This window comes from Pseudopipra pipra, chromosome 3 (genome assembly GCF_036250125.1).
Source record: "Pseudopipra pipra isolate bDixPip1 chromosome 3, bDixPip1.hap1, whole genome shotgun sequence".
Taxonomy (NCBI): Eukaryota; Metazoa; Chordata; class Aves; order Passeriformes; family Pipridae; genus Pseudopipra; species Pseudopipra pipra.
The window spans coordinates 71,558,079-71,572,836 of record NC_087551.1 but is presented as its reverse complement, the minus strand read 5'-3'; the positions used below and the strand labels follow the sequence as shown (position 1 = coordinate 71,572,836).

At 41.4% G+C, this 14,758-nt stretch overlaps 2 long non-coding RNA genes across 2 annotated transcripts; one reads left to right on the top strand and one right to left on the bottom strand.

Annotated features, from left to right (window-relative positions):
• Window positions 1-1,427: 1,427 nt before the first annotated feature.
• On the bottom strand, window positions 1,428-2,029 carry LOC135411798 (uncharacterized). Its single transcript, XR_010429321.1, has 2 exons — window positions 1,801-2,029; window positions 1,428-1,666 (listed from the first exon to the last, which is right to left on the bottom strand). It is a non-coding gene; the product is annotated as an uncharacterized LOC135411798 (long non-coding RNA).
• Window positions 1,985-7,144, top strand: LOC135411797 (uncharacterized). Its single transcript, XR_010429320.1, has 2 exons — window positions 1,985-2,637; window positions 6,986-7,144. It is a non-coding gene; the product is annotated as an uncharacterized LOC135411797 (long non-coding RNA).
• The last annotated feature ends 7,614 nt before the right edge of the window (window positions 7,145-14,758 follow it).

Below are 14,758 nucleotides of genomic sequence, written 5' to 3'. Positions count from 1 at the left end.
CAGATTTCAAAGCAGCCCCAACAACAGTTCTACCCTGCTCCCACTCCTAGCTGGTTTGCATTTTTGGGGACCATATGCTTAATGCTCTTTCTTCCCTTATTTTTCTAAGGCTGGAACTTCACCAAACCCGAGGTAAGAACTTAGGAACCAGCATAGTCAAGCAGCTTCAGGATGTAAGCAAGAGTTCCTTATGTTGTGCAAGAGAATAGCTAAGAGACTTCTGCTGTTTGCATATTAGAAAAACTGTTCAAAGTAGTTCACTCTCAGCCCCTCAGCAGTTCCTGAAGGAGCTTAACACCCCAGCTTACCTGTAAGTGTAAGTGGTTGTGAGGGGTATATTAGAGCAGAGCTTTGTGCAGCTGCTCCCAGTTCACGGTTACGTCTCTGGAGTTATGAACAGAAAAGTTTCTATGCCAGATAATTAGACTCTTAAAACTCCTTGTTATAGGAATTCCAAGGAGCAGGAAGGTCTGGGTATAAAAAAAAACCAAAAAAACAAAAAACAAGAAACAAAAAACAAAAAAACAAACAAAAAAAAAAAAAAAACACCAAAAAAAAAACAAACAAACAAAAAAAAAACCAAACAAAAAACCCACCTGCCTATACGCACATTTTATACAGCTGCCTTGAAAAACGATTCACTGAAATAATAGAGTTGGAAGTTTCATGACACAAGCAGCACGAGCCACAGCAGGGGGTAAGGTGTAACCTTAGCACACAGTGAGCCCAGATAATTCCAGTGTTTCCTGGAAGGAAACAAAAGCTAGAGCTTTAGCAAACAAGCAATCTGCTCTTAAGGGCAAATTGTTTTTTCTTCAGGTAATGAGAAACTGTAAGAACATTGTACAGTGGAAAAGTAATTTTTGAGAAGAAAATTATCAAGAGGTTTTGCTTAAGATGATTTTAAATGCAATTGCAATTTGATATTGCAGTTGATGTGGTTTCCACATACATGTTTTTCCCTCAACCTCCTTAAGGGCACTCAAAATAAGGAGAAATTCAAAGCAGAATTTAACCTGACTGCTGCTACTTCTCTATTCCCCCATTTCTCAGTTTTTAGGCATTAGGCACTTGTAGTAACTGCAACTTCATTGTAGCTTCTCCTTACATAGTGCTGGTCACTTCTCCATTACTTTTATGATTCACCTAGGAACTAATCTATCTGTAAAGCTGCAATAGGGAATGGGCTTTGTAGCCTAGTTGGGGTGTCCCACGGGCCTTCCCCTCAGCTCTGCCCCCCAGAATACTGAGAGCAGTACCACTGGACTCGCATACAGATGGGCAACTGAAAAGGAAGGAAGGGGTGTGCACAGCATATCTAAAAATCTCTGCTGGGGTTACATGGCAGTCATACTTCATGTTAAATTGATGCCCATAATGCCACCAGAGAGGGCAAGGAAATCAGCAAAAAAGTCAGAGAAGCAAAAGAGGTTTATCTAATTTTGTTATTTTTCAGTCTGTCTCTAAAATAAAAAAGGAGATATTCGGTTACAGGAATGTTGGAAAGAGGCAGCAAATGAAAAATACTCCCAAGCTTCTTAATTAGCTCACCACACCTTCGATTTACTAATGTCCAGACGCAATTAAGCAATTCCATGCTAACCTTCTTTCGTAAGCAGAAGAAAGGATTTTTTTCCCACCCAGCACAGGCATCTTCATGTACTCACTGTTGAACAGCAATGAAAGGTGTCTTTAGATCAGGGGAGCAGGGCACTCAGGGAAAGCAGCAGGAACCCATCCAGGGGGCTTTGCCAGGCCCTGAGTAGCATTTTATAGCCCATGCTATGGTCTGATACCCACACAATAAGGGTCTAAGTGCTGTAGAGAGTCACAAGCCAATGCTGTGGCACAATATGTGATGAAATGGACTTCAAAGAGCTGGGAACTGAATCTTTTTCAGCTAAAGAGACTGTTCTTTGTGTCACAGCCCGTGGTGTATGGATTTGTGTGTCCTGCCTTGCTGCACTGATTGTGACATATGGTGCACATGTTGCTGTCGTGTGTCAGCTCAGACTCCTGGGGCAGCAGCAGAGACTCCCGGGTTAGAGGCCTCTTTTCAGGGGATGGCGCATTACGGTGGGAGAGGAAAGGGGCTTGGAGTTACAGGGCAGAGGACAGACTGTCTGGAAGGCAGGAGTGTGTAAGAGGCTGTGATAAGGGGGAGGGGGCAGAGGTAGTAGGTGATCAGTACTGGCTGGCATCAACTGGGCACTTGCCTGTACTGTGAAGCGGGGCAGCTGCTATCTGCTAACATCAATCCAAAAGGGGAGACAAATGCCTGCACTGCAGCGTATGGAATAAAAGCCCTAGGCACTTCACTGTGCCACCCAGGAGGGGACGTTTCAGCTTGGGAAGTGACACGGAGAAGCACAGAAAGGTTGTCTAGGCAAGCTTGAAACACTAGGAGATAAAAAAACACACAAAAGAGGGGAAGTATTAAGTGTCATAGAAGCTGGTAACTCACTTGAGAAGCCAGAGACTTGCAAGAGGAAGATTGAAGAGATAAAGGACATGGGTTTGAGGAAGCACAGAGAATCACAGAATATTCTGAGGTGGACGGGATCCACAAGGATCATTGGAAGTATTCTGATGAAGGAGTGGCCCTGACTTCACGTTCCTAAGTTGCATTCTTTGAAGGTGGGTAGCTCTGAGAACAGAGAGTCTGCTTGATTTAGTCCAAGACCAGAGCATTTAAGACTTGCATTTGCAAGCTTTTAGTGCCAAAGTGAGTGCTACTCAGGCACATACAGTACCTGGCACAGATACACAAAATACATGCTTAACAAAGACCAAAACCAAAACATGTTATTAATGAAATACTTCAGGAAGCTTAGCAACACACTGCAAAAGGGACCTTGTGGGCTTGATTTCTCTTCATAGATAACTATTTCATAGTCATGTCCATAAACTTATGAAAATCTGTCTAAGGAGTATTTTTGATTTCTTCCTCCTATTAATATTCCAGAATCTTTTGTTTAGAAACTTAAACTATGGCCAAGCCCCCCCCACACCTATTTGCTCAAGGCATTGTTGTTCTTTTGTTTAAATATGCCTTCTCACTCCTTGTGTTTAATTCACTCTCGTATTGATAGAGTACAGTTGCATTGTTCCTTAGCCTTTATTCTGCTCAAACAGTTTACTCCTGTGTATTAGAGTGCCCTGTGCTAATCTCTGTAGCCGTTCACCGCACCTGCTCCAGCTGAATCCACGTCTTCCAACATAGGTGACAAGTATTGTAAATGGAATTCCAGGTGCAGTTTTACAAGTGCAACACCATTAATATTTCCCTGTCACTCCTGAAAAATTCTTCTGCAGAACGCTCTGGAATCACACTTGTGTTTTACTGAGCCACATTACACCATACCAATAGCTCAGAGCCAATTTATGATTAACCAATGCACTCAGGGCTTGCTCTGCCTCTTTTGCTTTCAATGGATAAGCATTTCCCGTACGAGCTGGAGCTCATTATTAAGCCTCTAGGTTCATGACCCTGCACTCCTTCTCGTCACTGCTATTCAAATTATCGGAGTTTTCCAGTTTTTCCTGTAGAGTCCAACTCTCCACTGTTTTGACGGTAACTCTCAGTTTCGTGTCATCAGAAACAAAGAATGTGTCCTTCAAATAACTTTCCTTATCACCATAGCTTTACCCTCATTGCAATCATTTTCCAAGCCATTGCTGCTAATGGAATTAGAGCAAAATAAAATCCAGTTTCTCCTGTATGGCTTCTGTAAGCCTCACCTGTGCCTTGATGAATCGTGATGATGCACCCGTCTATTGACAACAGCAAATACAGGTTGAGGAGCTGCAGCCAGCCTTAACAAAAACTTGGAGGTTTGGCCCTCGCTCTAATCCACGATTGGCTTGCTTGGAAAGCTGAAAACAAACAGAGGCCCATTGCAATAAACACTGTGCAAGGATATCAAGAAAAGAACTTGCCCCTGAAAAGAGCTTGCATCTATTGTGCATCTATCCAAAACCCCCATAAAAACCCCAACAAAAAAGCCACCCTAGGATAATGAGCTATTGTATCCACAGCACTGGAAACGCAAGAGCCTGAATGATCCACTCTCAATTGTGAACAATGGAAACACGCTGAATCACTAAAACCAAACCTTCAATAGGCAAAATGCAGCCTTGTCACTAAGACAAACTGCTAGTAACAACAATGAGGCTTGGAACAGCTTGTATGGAGCCCAACTGGCTCTCATACTTCAGCTGAAGTTCATCCAAAGTTGAACAGGGAGGTCTCCAGATGGTCACTGCAACTGGGGTTAGACGGAGGTGCCATTATGTTACCTTCTTGTTCATACACAAAGTGTAGAATTTTGTTCAGTGATGAAAATTAAGACTTAACCCAGAGGAGTGGACAGGACAAGCCGTGAAGGAAAATGGCATCACTTACACTGGGAAGATACTACTTTAAAAGGATATTCTAGTCATAGCACTTTGACAATTATTAACTTGAAAAACAGGGGGGCAAAAGTACAATTGTGTTTCAAAGTTTGTGCTGTGCTTTTTTCTCACAGCATGTAAAATAAAGGTATTTTATGTAAAACAATTTCTTTTAGAGAAGAAAACATCTAACTTCACAGTATTTAAACAGATAAAAACCAAAATTCTCTATCGAAGCCCCAGTCAGGGATGCAACAGGCAGAGGGACGTCCACATCGCTGAACTGAGCTGTAAGCTACATTTCCTTCCAGGTCTTCCATTTAGGGTTATATTTGTGTCTGTTCCCTGTGCTTTACAACCACACTGACAATATGGACTTTGCCAATACAGCCTGCCTCAGGGAGAGCACAAAATACCTCAAAAATTCCTTCAGGGAGAAGCATCATCTCTGAGTCAATCTGCCTGCTCCCAGGGACACCAGATTGCCTGCTTGCAGACAAGTGGAGGTGGGAAAGCGCTGGACTCCACTTGCTTGGTTACAGAACAAGTCAGAGAATATATTTAGGAGGAATAACTGTCCCTGAGAGGACTGTCCATTACAATAGGGCAAAGACTGTCTTTGGGAGATTTGAGGGCAGACCTGGTGCCTCCCCAGAAGTGTTGGCTTCCAAGGGCTCAAGGAGAAATTTGTGTTTCTTCATTTCTCATGCCAGTCTTGAATCTTAAACTGATCACAAGGTTCTCAGAGCACTCTTAGTAGCATGTACATGGTGAGTGCGAGGAACATATAAAAGCCACAAGGGTTATGTGAAACACTGACTATGCAGTTAAAGCGATAACATATCCCAAAGTCTGCCACAGAGAACGTGCTTAAACATTCTCAGATGGGAACAAATGCATCTCTGCTCATTCCTGTTTGATTTGAGTCGTAAAGCACCCATCTGACAGAATCACCCTCTAAGCCAAGAAAAAACATTCACCCTGTGTTGTAACCAACACTGCTGCACCTCTTTGCCATGAGACCATCTCACCTAAGGGCGGCCCAGCAGGACCACAGCACATTCTGTCAGAAGGGACTTCCTCACAGAGCAAGCAAAGAAGCTGTACTATCTTCAGCCAAAGAGAGGGGAGATTACACCTCCTAGTATCTCTCTTGGGGGAGGAACTCAGTGAAACACACTATTAAACAAAAATACTCTTTGTTTTGTACCCAGATTATATACTGAGACATTGCAGGTGCCAAGTGTATTTCTCCCACTCTGCATGTTTTGCTTGAAAATCAAATTCCCCTTTTCTAGTACATACCACAGGAGGGAAGGGTGGTAGTGGGGAGTTTGTAACATGCCTTAAGAAATGAGGGGAGGCAAATGGAATACCAAAGGAGGAAATAATTTTTGCAAGCAAGTCAGCAAAATATTCTAATACGTTTGGTCTTCAAGCACAGTTACATTTACAAACAGCCTGATGAAAGGAAGGTGTGTTGCTCCAGTTCCACTACCTCAGCAAGACTGGATTGGAGCAATGAAGGATTGGGACTAGATCTAACATGCTTTGAACCTGGTAAAAATCAGGCTTCAGCTGAACCTGCACTGAACTAGCACCCTAACTGAAAATAAAGAAGATAATTTTTCTCTTTCTGCATTGAAAGTGAGACCCTAAGACAAATTATGGCATAGAAGAACTTTAGGAAACTACTGCTCTTCTCTGCGCAACCTTTGCACTTGTTGTGTAGAGCATTTCTGAATCCTGCTCTTCATCACCTCTAAATTTATTTCATTCAGAATCAAGATTTCCTAATGCATCTGACTGACAAACATAGAAATCATTGATTGATCAGAGATGATGCAGGAAATCCTTCAAAACTGATTCTGCTTGGTGTAAACGGAATGGTCATGCTGTTGTCAAGAAGAGACATCAGCAAATACAGTAATGCATTCTTTACACTGAAAGCATGGTCATTTCCTAAACCACTGGCAGTGGCTTTTATGACCAAACTCACTAAACAAACATCGCATTTCCATGCAGTCTAGTACTACCAGACTGAGCGTGCTATTGAATTAACAACATTTTGAAACCCTTTTAGGGCATATTTCAATCTTACTAAAGATATGAGAATTTAACTCATCTCAAGCTTCTTTTCTTACAACCAGAAATTGCTGTCATTGCTCTAAGTATCAGTACAATGTATGGGTAGGGGAGAAGAAGACTAAATACCACTTATTCTATTGATCTATTTCATTTTAAAGTCTTTTTTCTAGGACCTGCTGCAATCACTAACCTTTTTCTGTAATTACCGCTAAAGAACATTGACAAGAAACAGTCCTGAAAAATTATGAACTCTCTGAAGATGACATCTGAGAATGAGCTTAATTATTCATGAATAGCCTTTGCAGATATCTAACTGTTTCTATAAGGCTAACATTGACAGGTCCCTACTCACATGCCACTTTCATAACATCTGACATATTTTTCTATTTTCACTAAGTTAATCTTTTCTGATAGGTAGGATGGACTGATTTTCCCTGCTTTACATGGAAGACCAGGTGTGTAGAGAAACTGAAGATATAATTTTCAAACTGATCTTTTTCAGAAATGACTTAGCTCTTTACCCATGGCACTACTTCAGAAAGCTTGGTCAGCCCTCAAAGTTGAGGTTGCCTTCCAGGAGCCTGATGAAACATTACAAGGACAAGGCCAGTACTCAGACACTGCACTTGCATCACTTTGTAATAAATAATATTTCTTAGTATTTTGCTGAAAGAGGCTGCATTTATTTTAGTGTTCTATGCTGTTTTCGTATCACTCCCACTTTCTACACAAATGTCAAATACCATCCAAGTAAAAAAAAAAAAATCAGTCTACAAATTTAAATATACAATGGTAACATTATAATATTTATCAGCCACCTCTTATAACAACATTACAAAGCTCTCAAGTTAGTTTGATTGGAAGCACTTTTCTATCAATTTGTTGACACTCGTTAGTTGTTTTCAAATTGTTATCAGTCCAGTACTCCCATCATGGTTTCTGCTATTTTTCCTATGACTAAGATCCAACAGACTTATAGTTGGCAGTGCCCACTGAAATCCTAATGGGTCTAACAGGTTAGCTTCCTTTCTTTCTTCCTAGGGGCTTCCCCAGTGGCCACAACAACACTCACCACTACAATCTCTCGGCCGCACTCTGTTTCCTGGAGCAAATCTATGCATTTTCAAATGTTTAGGTACAATTCAGCAATCTTTGGATTTATTACCAGTGGGGAAGATAAAGGGTCATATGACATGGCTATGACATCTCTCTGCTTTGTATCTATAGATATCCTTAAATCTCTTCTCTGCTGTTAGTGAGCCAATGGCACTGGTGGGTGACCAGGAGCATAGCTGGGCTGAGAAGCGAAGGTGGATTTTTATTCTTAAGAAAGCTTAGGGCTCAAGTGTTTAATATCTTATCCCACTCCATGTATTTAGTATCTTACCCTATGGAAAGAGCTGTATCCACTTTTCCAGTTAGAATTTTATGTCTTATATTTGTCACTCTCAGCCTCCCCATTCTTCCACTCATTTTATATTCACAGAGAGAAGGATTATTGTTTTAACAGTTCCCTCTCAGCCAGGATGTTGTTGTTTTTCTTGAAAGCAATGAATCCATATTCTTTCCCAGTTATGGCTTATTAGGTAACCTGTAAAATAGTCTTAGACATTTTACAATTAAAATTTACACTTTTTCCCCCAACTGGATTGCTTTCCACTTTGTGAAATTGTATCAGCTAAAGCTACTAATTTGCATTTTGTTTGCCTAACACTAATTTTCAGTACTGTGGTACCTCCCCTCTGCTGATGCAAAAGTCTAGTCTGGACTTTCCCTAATACCTGGAGCAATCATTTTTAAGAAAAAAAATTAAGGATGTTATTTAGTGATTCTGAAGATGCTTCAGTGCTGGCAGCATGAAACTGCCAGCATATGGCATTTGGATTAACATCTCCCACAAAAACTGTAACTTTCTTTTTTCTCCTATACATTATAGATAGTAACTGAGAGAGCCAGTCACCCATTCCCCATAAAAAGTAGGGGTTTATTTCTCTCACAGAGAGAAACTCCTACTCCACTTTGTACTTTTCACAGTCAGAAACCAGTCCATGAGATAATTTCTTTGCCATTTGTCACTAGTAAATTAATTAATCATGCTTTTTTTTTTTTTTGGTCATAATGTACCATTTCTCATCGCCTTCTGTCCACTAAACCTTTCTTAAGAGATTATAACCAGTGATTTAAAGATTTCAGTCACCAGAAAAATTCCCATCAAGTTCCAGCAATGCCATCTCTTTTGAATTTATGCTCATAAATGAGCAATTCCGGTTCCTCTATTTATTATCTAAGACCCTTTCATTGGCTTAAGCAGCTTTCTCCTTACCATGGCCTTGGGCATGTGAGTTGGTTTTATTCACCACAGCATAGCTTGGGGTTAAATAGATGCTCATTTTTTTCCTGACAGTCCCTTTCTCACAGAGGCAGAAGCAGGCAGATTTTCCCCCAGCAGGCTCAGAGGCTGTCTGCTCACCAGGAAACCTCCAAGAAGGGGAACCTCCCCAACCTCCCTTCTACCCTGCAGCCAAAGGCAGGAGACATTAAACAAATTTATGCCTGCTACCTTTCTTCAGCATGGACAAGTGAGTTCTGTCATTACTCTGGTTAATACTTGACTGTGTGCTGCTTTGCCTACCTCCCCCCCCTTAAAAACAAAACAAAACAAAAAAAATCTTGCTCCTAGAGTAGTTCTTGCAGCTCAGAGGAGGGTAGACAGGAATGAACTTTTAAAGCGAAAATAATTTTTTGTGTGTATCCATATCCTTGCTCTTAACTGTCATTCTTTTTAGGGAATGTTACATTAAAAATATCAGAGGGCAGCTAAAGGTTGAAGGTTTTTTTATTCCACATAAATTCAGGCATTAATGATGCAGTCCTGTCTTTGATTTCTAGTACGATCCCAAATTTCATCAGGATGGTTATTCTGCATAAGTAATCAAAACTACAGAAGCCCATTCTTGAAATCCATGCTGTGTCTTACTAGAGAGGTATTGGACACCAAATGAGAATGGCTTTAGCACTCTCCTGTTAATGTCTTGTAAAATGGTCCTTTTATAGGATATGCTTTAAAACAGGACCAATTATTCTTACAGATTGCAATATAAATCGTAGTGTAATTAGTACTTAACAGCAATAATGAAAGTGAGAAAAATAGTGAAATAAATTTATTCTAAGTAATTGCATTTCCACCTATTTATTTAAAATCTGCCACTTTTGGATCTTGTCATCTTGCCAATGCTGTAGCACAATGTTCCGCTACTAGCCCCTTTGTACAGCTTTGTAGAATAGCTGCAGTATTCCCTGACTCTTAGAACAGAAGTGGTTCCTTCCTAATCCAAATCTCCTAATGGCTCAACATTTTGTGCTGAGAGATCTTACATCTTCTTGGGAGATCAAATAAGCAACTTTTCAGTTGAGTGTCCTAAAGGAACTATTGTCTATACAGCCACTTTAAAAGCCAGAACTTTTTTTCCTCCCACGTCTGAACCGTTTTCTTACTCAGGAGATGTTTATTGCATTCTCTGTAACCACTTCTTACTCGGTTTGCTTAGCCCAATACAAACCTCACAGTTAATGGCCTCCTCATTATTTCAACTGCCTAGAGAAACTCGATTTAATTCAAGACCAATACCACTGCAAGGCTATTGTAGCTCTAAAATATTTCATCGTCAGTCTATTGGAAGAAAAGAAAAAGAAATAAATTTTTTAAAAGTGTGGAAAATAGCCACCAAGAACAAAGGTACAGGCTGTGTTAACCAGCATGGCTGAATGACATCCAGGATTTTATATTTTTCCATTAGTGCTCCATGGAGCTCAGTGTTCCCCCAGTCCTCAAAAATTTTAGGGGCTTGGTTTTGGTTTTGGATCTATATCTCCAAATCCATGGCTATGAAAACATGAAACAACTGCAAATCACTACAGCGTTAATACCCAAATTTGGCAGGCAGACTAAATCAATCATGTTTGGAAAGCGTAAATTGCCTCATGCATTTCAATGGGTTCCCTGGTCACTGTACACAATTATTTGGATAATGAGCTTTTTTAGCTGTTTCACCAATGATTGTGTTACTAAAATATATTCATTTCTGAATGCCAGTTGCTTTCTAGCCAGTGGTCAAAACCTTTCAGATTCATCCTTCACAATTCCTGTGGCATATTGGTGAACTGGCAATACAGACATTTTATATAGCATGAAACCCAGATACTGCATAAAACACTGAATATACAGGGAAAACAAATGTATGAACATATTATTCACAACCGCACAAAACTTAGCAATTTTCAGAGTGGCTGTTTGGACTTTCCAGTCTGCCCTGGAGACCTCATCTCATGGCAACTGGGAGCATTGTTGCAACCTTCAGATCCCACTTGTCACCAAACATCCAGGTGTACATGCCTTGTGTAAACTGATCTGTCAGCAAAAGAAATTATCAGCTTTACATTGCAATGGAAAATCTTACACTTTTTTCTGCTGCGTAGGAGTAGACATGGAGAACCAAGACTTGTTTGCAAAGTCGCATGTTGGTAATATGTGGCAGGATGAACTTTATTTTAAAGCCAAACCGAGTTGAGAAGCATTCAATTGTTTTAGTTAATGTGGTTTACGTTTGGGGTTTTTTGTTTGAGTTTGTTTGATTTGGTTTTTGGGTTTTTTTGTGGGTTTTTTCTTGTTTGTTTTTTTTTTTTTTTTTAATACAACAATCCACTGCAGGACTTGTTACCTGTTTTACATAAGTTTGTGTGTATTTCTTTTTCCGCATGGGAACTGCTGTGTCTTGTAGAGCACCTATACAGTTGTAGTAACCACGTAGTAACCATGTCTGTATCTGCAGTTGTGCAAGGGGCAGACAATCTGGGAAAAGGCCCAAGTACCCGAAATGTTCTGGTTTTTTTCCGGTACACTGGTTGCTCTAACAAGGGCTACTACTTTTCTTTGCAAACCTTACTTGCTTTATATTGTAACCACTTTAATGAGATCGTACCACTTTATCTACCTGACAGGCCATAGCAGAATAAGCTGTGCTCTGTAGGCATGTTCCAAGGAGCATGAAAGGTGAAACCAGAATAGGTGGCTGCATTTTGGAGCTGCATTTTAAGCAACAGCTATTCCCTGCTTCCTTCATGGCCAGCTCACGGGCAAGGTAGTTTCTTTCCTAAAATTTTAATGTTTTTCAAAGAGCTGCTCTGATCAGCCTGCCTTGTCCACACCCTTTACCACAGTTACCAGGGAGTGCTCATGTGAGGAAACCTACTGGCACAAGTAGTGGGGATGTAACCAGTTCCCAGCAGCCTCCATGGAGGCTGTTCCTGAACCAGAATCATGGTTATTGGGAATTAATTACTCTATTGACAAGCAAAGAGCTCATCACTTAGCAACTACACGTGCACTGTAAGGAAGTATTTTCCCTGAATCTGACTCTGAATCTCCCAGGCCCACTCAGCTCCATGTTCAGAGATCAGACCTGCCCAACAGTTGCAGCTCTACACTCCTCTCCCAGCACGGCTGATATCCCTGGCAGCAGCACTGTGCCACAGCCTCTTGTTGCCTCACTGCAGCATCGCTCATCACTGAGCCCCAGGTCCTTTGCCAGGAGAGCAGACATACCAGCCTGTGCCTCCTCATCGCATTCTCCCATAAGTGATCAGTTGTGCAAGCATTTTTGCCCTTCCAGATCAAATAACCTGACCCAAGGTGTCTCACATGATGGGACACAGGGAAATTGAGAAGTCCGAATTGCTATGGTGTCACCTTTCTAAAGGGAAGCACCTGAACCAACAACATTTTTATGCTTTTCAAGCCTGGGGACTTTCATTTTTTGATCATCCCCCAGAAAAAAAATGCAGTAGAACTGTTCTTCACAGAAACAAACTGAGGACAAAAGACACTGACACCCAAACAGAAATATTAATATTGAGACTATACATATATGATTTGGCTGAAGCAGCAGAAGGAGAAGGTCTAACTGAAAATACCATGTAGATACCTTCTGATTATCTCCAGGTCCCAAAGCCTCACTGATGTGTAAAAGATTCCATCCCACCAGCGAATGAAAAAGTATGCCTAAATGCCTATGGCATGCTGCAAGCTAAGCAAAACTGAGCTGCTGACTTTGTGAACATGTGCTCAATGTGATGTAATTATCATATCATTTTGCAGTGCACCATCAAGAATTTGAGCAGGAAGAGTTTTGTCTTCTCTGCTGTGTTACTTAAAAACCAGTAAAGTACATTCTCCAAGCAGCACTGCCACTGTGGGTATTAAAGTGACAGTGATTAAAAGAATTAATGTTTATTTATTTTTAAATCAATGCTTTATATTTACTTGGATTCATGGAAGAAATAAAATTTTTAATCTTCCTGCAATTCACCCAACTGGTAAATATAAATGAAATATTTTTGGGGGTGTAAAACTGAAATATGCTGTCTTGCAACTTCTGATTCTGTTCCCTGCTATAAACTAAAAAATCAGAATATTATGACTCTGATCATGGTATTTTTATCTAGAGTGGGATCAACCCTCTGTATTGCTGACATTCTTGATACCTGAGCAGTCATGACAAATTGACAATTTCAGAACAGCAGCTGGCTGTTTATATCTCTTGAAAATATATAGTTTTCTCTAGGGAAATGTATCTTCTAAAAGTTCAGAATGGTAAATAAAGTCAAGCCTGGTTCAACAATGGCTTTCAAAGAAAATATTCTGCAGTTCCCAGTACTGCCTTCCCATCCCAGCCCCAAGAATAAGAGATGTAATGAGAAGTGGCTGCTATTTGGGGACACCAGCAGCTACTTTGCTTACTGGCCACTGACATCCAGAGAGGGCACAAGCTCCTGCAGAGAGCCTGTCTCCCCTGGGAGCTGCAGCGCTGCCAATGTCACCTTACCCCTTGTTTCTTTTTCCAGATCATTAACTGTTAAACAGGGAGAGAAAGTAAAAGCGAGTCCTGCTGCCCTGAGAACAGCAAAACGTCAAGAAAGGACGATTACATTTTGTCAATCTTCTTCTAAAGCAAGTGTAGGGGATATCTTTGCCAAAAATAAACAAGAAGAAGGGTGCAAGTACTTCCACAGAAAACAAACATCCCTAAAGCTCTTTGACTTTCTTCTGCCAGTGTGTGCCTGTGTAAAACAGGCTTTGACAGCAAGCCCTCACTGACTGTGCCTGACAGGGCCCTGCTGTGACCACCCCCTGTGTGCTAGTGGCTGCTCGGAGGCAGCAGGGCAACAGGCACAGGTGGTAGGACTGGGGTGCCCAAATAGGATGGCAGCTGCTGCCAGAGAAAGCCTGGACGTAGGTGTGGGCAGCACAGCAGAGTGGCACGGTCGCTAGCTGGCTCCAACCCCAGATTTTTGTTGGACTGCAATGAAGTCTCAGTGTACCTTTGATGTTTCACTTTAACCCCAAAAGCTGATTTCTCACCTTCCTGAAACTCTCTCAAGAACATGGGAGTTTCCCCGCTGTAGTAGATGGCTGTCTCCCCCCATGTATCCACTATTTTCAGCCCAGAATAGCTTTCAACTTTGTGTCCCAAGTGGGAATTTCCAGCTGTAACCTGGCTGCACTTTCAGTATGGCAAGCAAGCAGGCTGACTGGCAGCCACATGATTTGCTCTTGACATTGAACTGTTTGTTCTTTTCACATTCTGGCCACTTCTACGGTGCCTAAGCATCGCTCATAAAACATAAAGGCTTGAAAATGTAACCTACAAAAAGCTGAAGAACTGCTTGGCTAGTACTTCTCAACAGTCAGACCCTTTTCAACACTGTTAGTCTTGGTTTCTAAGGGTCTATGTATCCCAAACACACCAGTGCTGCTGTATTCTGGTCACACAGCTCATTGAGATGCATAAGCATGTGCCATACTGCACCCAGTTCCCTTCCTCCAGGTACCAGCAGCCTCTGATGCAGCTGTATTGATCAAAAAAAAAGATGAAACCGGGGCATACCCAGCTGTCAATGCTATCTGACCTGAAAGGAGTCTGATTAGGATTTTAGAAAGTCCTAAGCAGACTTTTTGTCAGTTCCCTTTGATTTTAAGGATATCAAGGGATACATGTAGAGGTGTAGAGGAGCAGAGCAGAAGCTGGGCTTTGTCATCTGCTTTAGTAAAACCTTATTCCCTCCCTTGAAGGCCAGCCGCAACTGGGTTACAGTGCCACCTCAGCTCCACCACCTCCCTGAACCTTCTGGATGGTGTGCCCTCCCAGAGGCACTAGAAGGAAGCAGGCTCTGTACTCCCCCTTGCAAGGGCTGCTATCACAAGGAACTATCCAGTCAT